Here is a 17,264-nt window from a genome sequence, read left to right as displayed (position 1 = left end):
GCTTGGGGTTTGAGATTTTGGGGTTTTTTTTTTTGCAAAAGGCAGTATGTTCCTGTTCCCATGTTTGCTCACTACATTCTGTATGTTTCTGGTAGAATAAAATACCTCTTCATTCCAAGCAGCACTATGAATTGACTAGAGGTCACTAAAAATCCTTCACAAAACATGACCACCACCATTATGAGGTGTCTGAGGGACTGACTTGTCATAGTTTCAGTCAAAAAAGAAAAAAAATTACCCTCCACATAGTGATGTTAGAAAAGATCCTCCTTTGATGAACTTGGATTGGTGAATTAAGAGATTTCTCCTCAGAGTTATGCTGTCCAGTTAATGTTTTCCTGTTTCTCAGTAGCATCAGGCTTAGGTTAAGTTCTGGTATCTGCCTTTACAGGCTCAGAAGTAAGAGAATGACTTAAAACTCAATGCACTACACCATGGACTTTCTCCTCTCCCAGCCTGCCAATTATTGAACTGTTAAAACCATGATGGGATTTATTGTTCCTGTTCCCTTATTAAATGCAGTGTACTCAAATAAGACTATTTGACAGTTGCAAATCTGATTTCTTCTGCTTGTCTTCTCCACGATAGGTTTCCAGTAGTGCCTCAGAAGGCAGGTCTGGTCTTCTCTTTCAGAAAGGACCTTTGTTTATGACAGCTGCCTTCTTACTCTCTAGAAAAGCAGTGAGAGGGTCTCAAAGCCTCCAGAAGCCTTGGCCGTGTACAGGCAACTTCTGCAAGATGGGAACAGAAGTGCGCTCTGTGCTGGCTGGAATTTCCTTTCTCAGGAGTTGCAGCTGGCAGTCTGGGCCTCCCAAAGATGACAGCAATGAAGTCCTTTTTTCCAGACTAAATAATCATGCTAATGTAAGCAGCTCTCTCTGGGGCTTGAATATTTTTAACAAGATTCTTTTGATTCAAATCAAGCAGGTCTCTTAACCTCTTACTCTTCCAGAAGCAAAAAAGGCTTTTGGAACTTCCAGGAACGCAGTAAGAGCAGAGACTGCTATTTATCTCTCCCCTTTGATCTCATTCACAAATGTCTTCACCATTTTCTGTGCATTTGGATAAACCTTTCTGAAAGCTCCTCAGCTTGAAAGAAAGCCTCACATACCTCCAAAACATGACAGAGACTATACTACAGACTAGAGCAAGTTTCAGATCAAGCCTCATGCATTTTAAGTGATCAGTTCTTTACCAACAAGCTTCACAAGCTGTATGTAAAGTTTCTGCCAGTCCATCAAGGCTTCCTTGCAAAACACTGTCAAGCACAGAAGTTTCTTGAGAAACTTCAACTCTGCTAAAGGAAAGAGACTTGCAATGAACACGAGTGTATATTGGGTTTCAGCTTTGAACTGAATTACAAAATTTCAGGATTTTCCTCAGTAGCTCTTTCATTTTAAAAGTGCTCCTCTAGTTGGTAAAGACTCAGAGATGCCAGTTCTAGGAGCATTTGTGGATGTAGCTCTCAGGTTTCAGTAGAGGGACCTCTCTGACACTGTGCATTATGTGAAGAGACACAGTGCAGCTAGATACACCCTGCAGGTGAGCTGTGAAGCACAGCCACTGGCCATTGTCATCAGTGATTAAGTAAGCCACCTCTCACTAGCAAAATATTTCACAGGTCTTCAAACTCGAGCAACTGCTGTAGTGCCCAGCATCCTAAGTTGAGTAAGAACTCATAAGCTGGATACAAAAGATGGGTATAACATCTTGGTAGCTGATGACCTCAGTATTGCACAGAAATAGTCATAGGACTGAAGCTTTTATCCTCAAATGTTGAAGTATAGACTGAGTTCTTATCTTTTCAAATTCCTTAGGTACTGCCAAACACTGATTTTTTTTCCCCCTGTTCTATTGATAATGTGGTTATGTATCTGCTGCACTGCAGTAAAAGGTAAAACAATTATCATATATTGTTTACCCTTCTGTTTTGGAGTACTACAAAGCTCAATTGAAGGGTGATATAAATGCATGAAATACACTACTGACATACAAAACCTTGCTATCACTTCAGCACAGAAAGTCAAAAGATAAGACCTGTTAAATGCTCTGGCTCCCCTGAAAAAACCTCAAACACTCCTTTCCATATTGAGAGTTTCAGGTAAACCCTTCCTTAAACCCATACTGTTTAGCAGTTTTGCTTCCATCCCCATGTGTTTGCTTCTTTAGTATACAAGAGAGGCCAGTCTGCACTAGCTATGGAAATGTCATTTTTTGCCTTCTCATCAGAACCCAAAAGCGATTGAGACCTCCTTTGATGCCTTATCCCCATTAGAGGTTAAGCAGCATTTCTATGTATTCTGAGTGATGTTAGTGCTGATCCTTGGCTTCAGAAGATGAATGCTCACCTACGCACCGGATCCAATTAACATTCTTTTATGACTGCGTCCACATTGTTCTTAATAAGCATACTCTTTGGTGAGAGTGAATATTTACCTTGTGGCATTAAATCCATAGTTCTCTATCACAGTCTTTAATGACCATATAGCAAATGATCACCCCAACACCCTGGCTATATTCCAGTTCAAGTAATTATGTTCTGCCTTTCTTAATTTCCTTTCGAGAATAATTGGAGCTGATTAGAGTCTTCACTAGTTACCCTAAACTGCTCTACAGCCTGCCCACATCTCAGGGCTTCAAGGACTTAATCATAGCTCCCAACAGGTGAAATATTGATAGGTGATCTCTCTGATTACTCCATCTTTTTATCACATACAAATCCATTAATTATTTTAACACCAAATTAAGGCATCTGCCAAATTCAGCTCTGTAGGCGCTGTTGACTCTGCCATCTCTATACTGCTAATTGCCTAGGGACATAAGTCAGGAGCAAAAATTATCTTAGAAATTTGTGAAGTCATTGATTTTTAGGAAGCTGATGATAGGAAACTCCTGTGCCTTTTATGCACCTCTGACTTCATCTACATTAGCAAGCCACTAGGCACAGTGAGAGCAGCTCAGTAGGACAGTGCAACTGGCTGTGAGTGCTCTACATCTACAATATGTGTGATCTGGCATTTTATTTTAGCTTATATTTAGCTTGATTTAGTGGACTGTGGTTTAAATGCATCCTACAGATCTCTTCTGTCCCTGCAAAGGGTTGAAGCAGCACTGGCGTGTTACCTGAAGCAGAACTTTAGGGTTGGTTTCCTCCAAAAGAAATATTTTAGCTTATATTTAGCTTGATTTAGTGGACTGTGGTTTAAATGTATCCTACAGATCTCTTCTGTCCCTGCAAGGGGTTGAAGCAGCACTGGCGTGTTACCTGAAGCAGAACCTTTGGCTTGGTTTCCTCCAAAAGAAAGACAATTGACATGCATTAAAACAGCAAATCCAACTAGTGCAGGATAAATGGGGGTGGCAGAGATTTGGTGAAAAGCTACTCTCATGTTCTGAATGGTAAAATGTTTGGGGAGCCATGTACATCAAAACAGATTGTTGTTTATCTAAGGACTGTGAAGGGACAATAGACCTTAACAGGGGACTATTTTCTGACTAACAATGAGACTAGACAATAATAAGGAAACATATAACTGACTCATAATGTTCAAAGGAAGTTTTTGGGGAGGAGAGAGGAAAAGACATTCATGGCTTTCAGTAGCCTGGTGGGGGTGTGGTCTTCAGGAAAAAGACTCTTGAGCCTTAAGGAAACTGCTCCAGATGGTAAAGAATCTGAGAGTTTATTTGATATGTGGTGGTTTATTTTCAAGTTACTCCAGAGAGACCAAGCAAAGAAGCATTTTGTACTGCAAAGCAGTTAAAACGTGGAGGAGGTCTCAGTACTGCAGGAACTGTCACAGCTAGGGCAGCGGATATGGGGCCTCAGAAGCACTTTACAGGGTACCAAAATATTGCATCACAGTAATATGAAAAATATTCAGCATTGGGAGGAAACTATTAGAAAAGGGCCTTTTTTTTTTCCTCCCTTCTGATTGAGTCAAATCACAGATCCACATCTACTTTGAAGTTACTTCCATTTAAAATAATACAAAAATAGTTTAATTTTAGAAACCTTCTACCAAAAAAAGGAAAAGCAAAGTGAAGAGAGGGTGTTACCAGTTTGGTTTTCCTCTCTGTGAAGTTATTGTTGTGAGGAAAAAACTCAACAAACTCATCTACAGCCTTTTCCCCCCTCTTTATTGTTTTCCCCAGAAAAAGAAATATGCCTGTGCAAGCAGACTGGTCCACTCTTGCGCTAGTTTGAAACTAGCTAGAATGTTTTGGTGAGAAGGATTAGATCACAGGCTGTGAAAGGGAAACAGGATGATGTCTACTTCACTCATAGGCTTGCTGAGAAGTATAAGAACATGAATCCAAACATAGATAAGACACTACTTCTTCTTCTTGGGGCATTGTCTGAGCTGCACTTCTGTCTAGTCTCTCTGCCATCTCTCTGTTTAATCCACTTTGCTTCCTAACCCCGTGGCCGAGCCTCCATTCTTCCTTGCAACTGGGGTAAGGTTGAGAGGTGAGGGGAGAAGGTGGAAGGATGGTTGGGAGCCCCTCCTGGGGACTCAGGTTTCTGTGTTACCTTTTACCTTGTATATTTCTATATATAACTGTATGTACTGTAACTATCCGCTTGTATATTGAGCTAAGCTGTAAATATAAGCTTCATTCCTATTTCCAGAGCCAGCTGAGACTAGTCTGGGTGGTTTCCAAGGTGGGGTGGGGGGGCAGCAGGTAACACCCAAACCATCACAAGTCTGGTCTTTAGTCCAAATGCACCCAGTAGTTCTCTGGATGCACCATACAGCCCAGCAATTTCTTGCATGATGTGGAAGTCAGTCTCTCAAAAAATAAATAGCTTTAAATAGCTTAGCAGAAGCCAAAGCTGAGGTGTCCTAAAATGAGGGATTTGGATGGCTCTTAGGAAAGTGCAATCTCAAGTTCTTATGAAATATGCCATTTAGCACTCACTGCTCTCTAGTAACATTCTTTCACTTCACTGTTTATATTTACTCATCTTTCTCTGCCTTCTGATCTTTGCCATAGCTTTGTCATTTTCCGTTCACTTCACTAACATGAAATGCAAACAGTGTGCAATCAAATAACACATGGCCAGGGAAATGACAGGGAACATGGTGTCCTAGACCAGGAATTACCCTGAGGAGGCAGGGAAGATTTCAGTTATTTTGGGTCATTACATGTCTTTATGGTGTCCTATATTACCAGATAGGAAACATCTCTATCTGGGGACATAGGATTGGAAGGGGATACCTAAGTAATCCAAAGTGATCACTGTAATAGTGTGGGAGATATCCAATGGTATCTTCAGAATGACAACTCCAGGTGTCCAGGTGGCCAAGAGAGCCAATGGCATCCTGGCCTGGATCAGGAACAGTGTGGCCAGCAGGACAAAGGAGGTTATTCTGCCCCTGTACTCAACACTGGTCAGGCCACACCTTGAGTACTGTGTCCAGTTCTGGGCCACTCAATTCAAGAGAGATGCTGAGGTGCTGGAAGGTGTCCAGAGAAGGGTGATGAAGCTGGTGAGGGGCCTGGAACACAAACTCTATGAGGTGCTAGGTTAGACTGGATGATCTTGGAGGTCTCTTCCAACGTGGTTGATTCTATGATTCCACATCCTCAGCAAAAAAAGTCCTTCATAATGTTCCCCACAAAAAAAAACACCTCTCAACTAAAAAAAAAAAAAAAAAAAAAAAAAAAGGCAGTTTTTGAAAGGCCTGGATGAGGCACTTGGTGCCATGGTCTAGTTGACTGCATAGGGCTGGGGGATAGGTTGGACTGGATGATCTTGGAGGTCTCTTCCAACCTGGTTGATTCTATGATCCTATGATGTATCACAGCCACAAGATGTAGATCAGAAATCACATGACTACTGTCACCACAGCAGGACTTACCAAATAAAACTTAAAAAATACACAGCAAATGTATTCCATGTTATAGGGAAAAAAAAAAAAAAAGAAAAAGACATTTTTAAATGGGAGGAATTTTTTTTATTGCACAGAAAGCTGGTGATCAGTTTAATTCTGAGGATCTGATACACATTGGCCATACACCCTGAAGAATGTAATGCCAGCCATGTCTTGGGCCAACCAAGTCCTCTTCTGATTCAAACATTTGCTATAAGAGAGGGGCAAGGGTAAGCTGTCCACATGCAATGAAGTAATCTGTCCCTTGTCTCACGAAAGAGAGTGAAATAGCGTAGTGAAATCATGCTCCATCTGCCTGTCTTCTGCCTTGCAGTGCAAGTTCTGTTACCATTATTCCATCAGAGTTAGAAAACAGATGCCAGTAGCATTAAAAATGTGCTTCTTTCACAAATTACAGATTGCAGATAACCATGGGGAGTGTCTGCAGCACTTTAGTCTTTAGTTTTGTCACTGACATCTGCGCTGAACCAACTGTAGGTGCCTGTTACCCAGTAAGAGCTGCTGAAGTCCTGTTATATCTACAGTACCTGCAATGGGGGATCAGCTGCCTGGTGGAGTTGCTCCTTCATGGCAGGGTGGTAGGGTTTATGACTGACCCCCTCTGACACTCTTCTGAGCAGAGGACAGCTGTTACTAAACTGTCACATTTCTTCCAAAAGCTATGGATGAGCACACGGGGGTGAGCACACTGCTCTATAAGTCCCACACCAATTATTTTAACGACTGCAGGGCTTTCTGGGTGGGTACAGAATGTCACAGCTGTGTCAGGAACCCAGCATCTGACTGAAAACGCTCCTAGGGGTCCACTTATTCATGGACAGATGCATAAGCTAACAACAAACATCCCACCACCCTTACTACCATGATAGTTGTAACTACAAGAACTCAAGGTAAACTCCTGCAGTATTCAGCCCTAATTCTCAGTCAATGAGAACTGTCTCAACTAAACTGGCAGTGCAACAGCAGAAGTATTTGAAACTCCACTTAGAAGTAAATATTGGCATAGTTTGAAGGGATTAACTAAGGTGACTGGGCTCTTGTTTAAAACTTTTTAACATACAAAGTAGCCTTTTACAAAATCTTCGTGCTGTTTAGAGATGCTGTTTCTTGTGATAAAATGGGAAAAGGGGAAAACTTACTCTAAAAGTGTAGAAGAATCTCATCTTCTTAAATACCTTTAAATGACCAGCTCTAAGAATAATACCTCTCATAAAACCACACATCAGGTGGCTTTGTGTATGGCTTACTAACAGACAGTAGATGACATCACCTTGGCAGCAAAGAGGTAAATAGATTAGATTTCCCAAACTATATTCTTTAGTGTTAGCAACGTAAAGTTGTTGGTCTTGAATCATAATTGTTTGGCTACTTCTATTTCTGATGAGTGCAGATTATGTATTTTGTGTCTCCACATCAGTCACTCCACATGTACAATGGGAATGTTACCTGTAATATCAGCCACAGAAGAGTTTTGGATAGAGGGATGGATGGACTTATTGATCTGGGTCTCACCACACTTTCCTGATTCCAGTGGGAAGACCAATTGATAACCCAGAGCCCATGACCCATACAAAATGCCTGGGGAGGTGGTGGAGTCGTCGTCCCTGGGGCAGTTCAAGGCAAGGTTGGATGTGGCACTTGGTGCCATGGTCTAGCCTTGGGCACTGTGGTAAAGGGTTGGACTTGATGATCTGTGAGGTCTCTTCCAACCTTGGTGATACTGTGATACTGTGATACTGTGAAAATGAGGGAGTGGCTTCTCCCCAGCTGCATGGTGGATAAACTGCATGGAACATTAGTGCCTAACCCTACACTTACTTCCAGATGGTTCTGCAGCGTGCTGCTCCCCCCATAGCTGTCTGTGCGTGACAGTGGGTCTGTGCATGAGATGGCCAGGGTGGAGGACAAAAAGTGTCCCATATACTGCCTTGTCTCAGAGGCAGCCAGGCACAGCTGAGGCAAAGCTAGCCCTGCCACATCCAGCTGCACGCACAAAAAACTGCAGCATGCTCTGATTGCTGGAGAAGAAACCTGGGCTATTAAAGAAATGAAGTGGCAACAAGAACAGATAGATAGCAACATCAAAAAACATTCCCAGTGTTCTCTCTGCAAAAATCCTGGAATGAAATCTTTGGCTTAGTAAACTGTTTCTTTTAGCAAAATAAATTTTCAAATGCTACAGTGCTGAACAGTGTCATAAAACAAAAGCCATCACATTATTCTTGAATGAAGTTTAATAAAAATCAAAGCAAAGCAATTATGTGAATTTTCAAGAAGATCACCTCTTCCTTCCCTGAGGTAAAAAAAAGAATGAATTCAGGAAATCATTAGAATCAGAACCTGGCATTGCACAACAGAGCTAGTATTTGCTGTGCAAAGTCAAACAGCAATCTCCTCCCAGGCTAAGAGCCTCCTTACTGAAGCTGCTGGAATGGAAATTCCACCTACAGGTGAAGAAGGGTAATTAAGGAGGCACAAGAATTTCTTTGTAGTAAGGCTGACTTTTCTGCTCTGGAGCAGGCTTCATCTTTTCAAGTATTTATGTTCAGTACTCATACTGAAAGAAAATGGGACATGCTGTAGTACTCAGAGCTGCTCACAGCTCTCCATAACCAGATACATGCGAATTAGCACCCATTAACACCTACTGTATAGCATTTTCTGCTCTCACTCCCATGTAAATCCAGAGGGCCCAAATTATCACTGCCTTCTACCTTCCGTGGCCGTTTAGGTTGATGGAGACCATACACTTTTCAGCTGGAAAATGCAGTTCAAGCAAAATTCAACTCTTCTGTGAGAATGTCTTAATTTCAATGAAATTTTCAAAGGCAGGGAGTAGAAATGCAGTATTTCAACACTCTCGTTTGTTTTGATAAGAGGAAACCTTTCATGCTGACTCACTGCTTTTGTTTCCAATGTTACAGTATACTAAATATTGCAATATTGATATTACTGTTTAATATTTTCAGGGCAACTTTGTTTTTAAAAGAATTTAAAAGAAATCTTCAACATGCCAACTTTTTTTTTTCTCCAGATTCTGAATAAAAACAAATTCTGAAGTAGAAATTTACAATAAAGCTAGACATACATCACATGGCAGTCAGACTCAAAGCAATTCCACTGACTTCAGAGGAGGAGCTTTAGCTTTCAGCATTGTTCCAGGATAGCAAAAGTATGCCCTTTGTGTTATCATAGAATCAACCAGGTTGGAAGAAATCTCCAAGATCATCCAGTCCAGCCTAGCACCCAGCCCTAGCCAGTCAACCAGACCATGGCACTAAGTGCCTCAGCCAGGCTTTTCTTTGAACATCTCCAGGGACGGTGCCTCCACCACCTCCCTGGGCAGCCCATTCCAATGCCAATCACTCTCTCTGCCAACAACTTCCTCCTAACATCCAGCCTGTACTTCCCCCAGCACAGCATGAGACTGTGTCCCCTTGTTCTGTTGCTGGTTGCCTGGGAGAAGAGACCACCCACTGGCTACAACCTCCCTTCAGGTACTTGTAGAGAGCAATGAGGTCCACTCTGAGCCTCCTCTTCTCCAGGCTAAACAACCCCAGCTCCCTCAGCCTCTCCTCATAGGGTTTGTGTTCCAGGCCCCTCACCAGCTTTGTCGCTTTTCTCTGGACACCTTCCAGCACCTCAACGTCTCTCTTGAATTGAGGGGCCCAGAACTGGACACAGTACTCAAGGTGTGGCCTGACCAGTGCTGAGTACAGAGGCAGAATTACCTGCCTTTTTCTACTGGCCACACTGTTCCTGATCCAGGCCAGGATGCCATTGGCTCTCTTGGCCACCTGGGCACACTGCTGGCTCATCTTCAGCTACTATCTACCTGTACCCCCAGGTCCCTTTCTTCCTGGCTGCTCTCCAGCCACTCTGTCCCCAGCCTGTAGTGCTGCTTGGGGTTGTTGTGGTCAAAGTGCAGAACCCTGCACTTGGCCTTGTAATGACCTGTCTTGAAGCCACTTCTACATATTGGGACTATTTTGGCCCTTGCCTATCAGATAGGGTCTAACTGCTGCGTGCCAGCTGCGAAAAGAAAAGAAAATGCCAGAAAGGAAATACAGAGAAGTAGCATTTGTAAAAAAGAATTTCATCCCAAGTCAGGAAGCCATTAATTGAAGTCAAACTTGCTGCATGAACCATTGTTTAAAACCAAACCTGTAGAATCATTAACAACAAGAGGAAATCAAAGGGCTGCTGTTTCAGCATGTATACTGGGAAAATATGTATAGATAGAGATGAAATAACAAAATCCCACAGCTAAAGACATGGCTTAAAGAGTTATTTTTCTGCTTTTAAAATTCCAATGGCAAGGGAAAGTGGAACAAGTGTAATTCTGCTTGGAACAACAGCGTCATCCTTCTTTAAAAGACCATGCAGAGCAAACAAACAACTGTTAGTATGCTTCTTTTTGTAGCCATACATTATGGCACTGCAAGTAGGAAATAACTGCCTGGCTTTGTGTCACACTAGGCACGGATTTACAGGGCTGTGCCTGCTCTGCAAAGGGAAAACATCACAGGCAGTTTGTAGCAGGTCAGTAAGAATGACACATTTAGGTGGTTTAGGTTCCACTTAAATGATGATGGCTCAACATAGGGATTTAAAATATGCAGGCACTGTTGCAGACTTGTTGGAACAAGGCACCTGACAATGCAGTTTCACCATCAGGAACAGGTTGAAGTACAGGTTCTGGTCATGCAGCTGCCACTGATTGTTGAGTAAATCATGATGCTTAGATTTAGAAGAATGTCTTCTGCTGCTGAGTGTTTCATTTCTGAATATTCAGAAAAGGACACCTTCACCATGGACAGGTTTGAAACAGACACAGTTCATACACTTCAGTATTCCCTGATGAATAACCTGCTGTCTCGGCATTCCTTGTGTAAGAATCTCTCTGAGCAACCAGTTCATTTCACAACAAGCACCTGTTATGCACATTGATATGTATATATTTGTATTTACTTAGGTCTAGGTGCTTTTAACAATATTTATTGACACTATTCATGCAGGTCAAAAGAATTGCACAGATGTTTAGTTTTTAAACAAGCTGTCTGCTAACTGCAGATATTTACAAGCCCAGGCTATCAACTTGAGACATGTTTCTAACAATAAACAGACAATATTGAGTTCCTGACAACTCCTCCAGCCTAGAAAGTCCTAAAGAGAAAACAAATTATTCATTGAATCATAGAATGGTTTGGGTTGGAAGGCACCTCTAAAGGTCATCTAGTCCAACCTCCACTGCAGGGATATTCTCCACTAGATCAAGTTCCCCAGAGCCTTATTGAGCCTGATCTTGAATATCTCCAGGAATGGGGCCTTAACCACCTCCCTGAGCAACCTGTTCTGGTGTTCCACCACACTCATGGTAAAGAACTTGTTTGTAACATCCAATCTAAATTTACTCTTCTCTGATTTCAAATCATTGTCCCTTGTCCTATCACTTACAGGCCTTTGTAAACAGTCCCTCTCCAGCCTTCTTGTAGGTCCCCTTTAGGTACTGTAGGGGGCTAATTGGTCTTCCTTCCCTTCTCCAGGCTGAACAACCCCAGCTCCTTCAGCCTGTCTATGGAGGAGAGGTGATCCAGCACCTTGATCATCTTCGTGGCCCTCCTCTGCACCCTCTCCATCAGCTCACGTCTTTCCTGTGTTGAGCACTCCAGAGCTGGACACAGTACTCCAGATGAGTTCTTCCCAGAGTAGACTAAAGTGGCAGAATCTCTTCTCTCGACCTGCTGGCCACATTTGTTTTCATACAGGCCAGCTGTGGCTCAGTAGCCAATTGTCTTCAGTCCTAGTGGTACGGAGCATGGCTAGTGTGCTGAGTTGTAGTAAATGTAGATGATACCAACGTAGAGCTTTTTGATCCGTGTATACAGGGTTAGGTTTAAACAAGTAACATATGTATTTATGAGTCCTATAAACCTTCCCAAAGCTTTGTTGCAAATCCTGAGGAAGCTCTTATTTGTGTCTTGGCTTAAGGTATTAAGTCTTGGTAGTTTAAAACTGACTGTTTTTTTTCACTGACTGTTGAGGTGTCCATGAGTGAAGATGGTTAGCTGTGTACAAACGAGTGAGACTGCAGTTGTGCTGTGGGGACCAACAAGCATACTTAGAGTCAAATGGTGGGAGTGTGGGGTGTGTATTAAGAATATGTTTTGCATGTAGTGTTTTTGAAGTGGTTTATGAATGCAGATAACTTCCAGTGACTGAAAACAGCACTTCACTTAAGTCATTAAGATCTCAGACAATATGTTTTGCAATGGAAAGCTTTTCAGTGTGATGCTCAGCAGTGCTCTGAATTCATAGCATCTTATGTTATGTTGCTGTGCTTCCTGAACAGCCCCTTGTGTGCCTGGCATAAGGATAATGCTCTACTGAGCTGCTCAGATATGCTGGTGGAGGTCATACTTGTATTTGCTGTTTTCATATGAGGGGATGAACACTGTGTGTTTCTAAAGCTGTGCTTCCTATATGTGCCTGGAGTTGTTAAGGAATAGTTAATTCCACAAGACCCTAAAGAACCATGGAGCACAACGGCAAAGGCTCTAGTAAGCAGCTGTCCAGTGGAAGACTCAGTCTTGGTCTGCGGCATGTGATGGTGGGGAGGAATAGGTGGGTGAACTGGGGAAGTGCTTGAGGGAAGGTCTGGGTGTTCCCCAGAGAAAACCTGCAAGTTTGCCTCTAAAGAGCTGAAGGCAGGAAGAATGGCTGAAGTCTAGGGGGGAATATTTTCTATTCTATTTTCTATATTTTCTATTTTATCTCAGGAAAAACACTGAGATAAAATCAACCTGAACCTCCAGTGTACACCTCCTGTGCTAAGGCAGCGCAGGGTGCTGGGAAATCTATCCCAATTCAAGCAGTGCCAGGATACATCCACTGACATATTCAGTGGAGTATGACAAGGCCTCTGGGAGAGGGAGCAAACTGGTAATATCAGCAAGTGATTACCACAGAGGCAAAAAGGAACACAAATTCATTTCTTCTCTTGTTCTCACTGCCTAAATGGGAAAGCTGGGACACTGAGCAGATAAAGTGGGGGAATACTTGGTCTTTACTTATAACCTACCATGAAAAAGTCACTGTGTTGTAGGAGATTTTTAGAAGTTGTTTTTGTTTTGGGGGTTGTTTTTTTTTAAATTCTGAAAAGAGACTCTGAAAGAAACTGTGCCCAGGCATGACAGCTGTGTTTGATGATGAAGCAGTGTCCTCTCTCCACTCGTTGATGCCAAAATCTTTGTATTTTATGTAAGAAGTGTGTTCTCCTGAGTTTCCTCCTCCTCCTCCCCTTCCCCACTAGCTTACATGAATGACACTTTTGCCATGACAAATCCATGAGTGTCTTAAAAATTTACCATGAAAACCCTGGAGCTTTAATTATTGTGCATTTACATAATTAGTGCAAATACATGCAATTACCATGTGTACCTACACAATTACCAGCTACAATGATGTACTAACAATCCTTATTAAACTTTAGCAGCGGGGGGAGGGGGGAAGGATGCACTGATTGTATGCATAAGCATCATTTGTAGTTTTGTCTTTCTTCTTCTATCACTTATTTGAAATAGCTGTGAGTGTTTGGGGTGTGGGGTGTGGGTAAACATGCTGAAAGCAGTGACACACTAAAAGTAGGTCAATAAGCTGTCCAAATTAGACTTCTAGTGTGAGGAAAATGCAACAGATATTCCCAGCAATGCTACCAGTAGCCTCTGCAGTTAATGCAATACTGTCATTTCTTGATTACCCATAGGTTAATTATCCAAATTGTGAGGTAACAATACTGCATCAGTGTCTGCAGCCTCACTCATATCTGTAGGTCACTTGAGTAGAATCCTCAAATTTTTGTCACATCTGAACTCTTCCTCTAGCTTCAAATGTGCAACCGAAGCCCTCATGATGTGCCCCTGGGCTGCCATGTTTAGCTGAATGTCTACTATGGGGGGAAAACAAACCGTTTTCACAATATTTATGTATATAATTTAATTACTCTTTGAATTAAAACTGGGGCTGGGGGGATGGATAGTTTCAGCCCTTGAGAGCTCTCTTTTGTAAAATACATGTTTTCTTTCTTGTAGAAGAAAAATGAATGTAAAAATCCCAAGCCATGGGAAGCTTGCTAATTCAAAAGTTCCCTGGGCTCTTCTGTTCTCTAGGAATTTCAGCAGCCTCTCCTTGTCTTGGTTCACAGACAATAAAATGCAGCAAATGATGCATTAGGGACCACACCTCTTTCTATTGTCTTCGCTTTTGCACATATTCTCCCATTCAACTGTAAGGAATTTGTTGCCCGTGGTACTTTTGTGAGAGCACCTTACTGTGAAGTTCTTCACTGTTCTTCTGCCCTGCATAGCCCCCCAGAAAAACTGTCTGCTGGCTTTTGGTTGGTTGGTTTCCCACATCTCACAGATCACAGCTGATGGAGTTGATGGACTTCTGTGCCACTTGCACATATGCCTGTGGAGCATACAGCTGCACAAGAGCCTGGGCTTGGTTTGGTCTTTTACCTCTTATTGCAGAGTAGAAAATCATACTGTTTGTTAAGGCAGACTAAAAACTAGTCTAACTGTTGCCACTAAATGCATAAATATTTTGGGCTCTCAGGCACGTTTTATGACCACTCTGGTAATTAGTGAATGAAATCCCATGCCCCAGAACGTTTACTTGTGTAAATAACTTATGGTTGTTTATTCATATTTTATGACTTCTTTTTTTTTTTTAATGTATTAACCATCCCTTGTGATACAAAACAGAGTTGGTTAGAGAAGAAAATAAACTGTGTTGTGTGCTGAACAGGAAGACCCAGATAGTTCTCTCTGGGACAATAATGGGCCCTTGTGGCCAACAGGGCCAATAGTATCCAGGTGCATCCAATTCTGGGCTACTCTGTCCAGTTCTGGGCCCCTCAATTCAAGAGAGATGTTGAGGTGCTGGAACATGTCCAGAGAAGGGCAACAAAGCTGGTGAGGGGCCTGGAACACAAACCCTATGCGGAGAGACTGAGGGAGCCGGGGTTGTTTAGCCTGGAGAAGAAGAGGCTCAAGGGTGGCCTCACTGCTGTCTACAACTACCTGAAGGGAGGCTGTAGCCAGGTGGGGGGTGGCCTCTTCTCCAAGACAACCAGCAATAGGACAAGGGGACACAGTCTCAAGTTGTGCCGGGGTAAGTACAGGCTGGATGTTAGGAGGAAGTTCTTCACAGAGAGAGTGATTGGCATTGGAATGGGCTGCCCAGGGAGGTGGTGGAGTTGCTGTCCCTGGAGGTGTTCAAGAAAAGTCTGCATGAGGCACTTAGTGCCATGGTCTAGTTGACTGGCTAGGGCTGGGTGCTAGGTTGGACTGGATGATCTTGGAGGTCTCTTCCAACCTGGTTGATTCTGATTCTAAGAAAAGTGTGTCCAGCAGGTCTAGGTAGGTTCTTCTCCCCCTTTACTTCGCCCTGGTGAGACCACACATGGAATATACTGTGCTCAGTTTTGGGCGCCTCAGTTCAAGAGAGACAGGGACCTGCTAGAGAGAGTCCAGTGGAGAGCCACAAGGATGATTAGGGGACTTGAGCATCTCCCCCATGAAGAGAGACTGAGAGACCTGAGGCTGTTTAGTCTTGAGAATACTGAGAGAGGATCTGACCAATGCTTACAAATATCTGAAGCGTGGGTGTCAAGTGGATGGGACAAATCTTGTTTTGGTGGTGCATAGTAACAAGGACAAGGAACAATGGATACATATTTGAACATAGAAGGTTTCACCTCAACATGAGGAGAAACTTCTTTACAATGAGGGTAATGGAGCACTGGAACAGGCTTCCCAGAGAAGTTGGGGGGGGTCTCCTTCTCTGGAGACTTTCAAAATGCACCTAGATGCATTCTTCTGTGGACTACCCTAGGTGATCTTGCTTTTGGCAGGGGGCTGAACTCAGTGATCTCTGGACATCCCTTCCAAGCTCTAACATTCTGTGATTCTGTGACCCGCTGAGAATCTAGTAGTACACATGTTTAAGGCTACATTTTATTTAGCACAATTAGCTGTGTTTTGAACCATTATAATGTTCTGTCAAGCTCTGTCTGACACAAAGCAGCCCTCGTTGTCCTTACAATAACATCTTATTTTATTGTTGTTTGTTCTCCTTTCACATTGCCAGGCTGGCTACATTACACTAAAATCTGACACAGAAACTCAGTCCAGAGTTCAGCCTAAGAGTTCTCCATTTGATGCTGGTGTTATTTGTCATTTCTGTCTCCTGACTGCATCAGATAAGAGATGAAAACAAGGGGAGAAACAGAGTCAGACTTCAACATTCACGGTCCACACACGGCTGCATTTGTTGTGCTTTAAATCTCATTACCTCTCTCCATTAAATCTCAATAAGGCTAAAAGAAGTCCTGCTTACTATCAATATCTGGCAGTAGGAAGTCAAATGATTGAAAGATGGAGTAGTATTTCCTCTACCATCTATGACATGGGAATCCACACCATGGACATCTCTGCTAACATACCAAGTGAAATGCTTTCAAGGCAGTAACATGCATGTCTGGTTTTATGCAAAGTTACCTCGTTGCATTACTTGGAACAGATTAAAATAAGTTCCTGACATTTGTGGTCATGCAAAATCCTAGGGTATTTTTTTCTGTTAGAGCATGATGTTGCAAGTAACTCTCTGGTCATCTTCCAGCTTTGCTAATAATATTCTGCCTGAATATATTCAGAATATGTGTTTAAACTTGGATGAGGTTTTGTTTTTTTTCTCTTTTTCCACCTGAAACTTTATGGTAGCCAGAAAAAGAGTTTAATAGCAACAGGACTGACTAAAGTCCCTGTTTACAAACCTCACCTACAATGTTTGGAAGTTATTTGCTTTATGGGCAAGGTTTGCACAAGTCAAGTGGCTTCGCCCCAGACTGTATTTTGATTTGAGATGCTTCGTTCTTGAATTTGGACTTTTATTTGGCTCTGACAGGGCAATGTCTTTCTCTTCTTCAGAAGGAAAGACTGTATGCAGTTAGTATTGTTTATATCCTCATAAAAGTATACTTCTGGTGCTATATATATAACATGTTTACAATGCTGTGTTTCCTCAGCTAGCATATATTAAGTTCCTTTTTACAGTGTGAGCACATGACAGGCCTTCCAATCCATTCAGTTCTTCTTTGCCTTTGTTTTTAAGGTGTATCCTTCACTCTTGGAGGCATACATCCTGGATTTCTGTGTTTTAGATTTCTAAGTATGTGGAACAATTTGCAGATGGCCAGCATAAGTAGCTGTGTGGTTCAGAAAGAATGACTGTAAAAGGAGGCATGTGTGTAAAAACCCATAAAAGACAAGATGTGATGCTTCAGTGACTAAAAAATGCCTTGAT

The sequence above is a fragment of the Pogoniulus pusillus genome, chromosome 6, assembly GCF_015220805.1.
Source record: "Pogoniulus pusillus isolate bPogPus1 chromosome 6, bPogPus1.pri, whole genome shotgun sequence".
Classification (NCBI taxonomy): Eukaryota; Metazoa; Chordata; class Aves; order Piciformes; family Lybiidae; genus Pogoniulus; species Pogoniulus pusillus.
Note: the sequence above shows the minus strand (reverse complement) of the source record.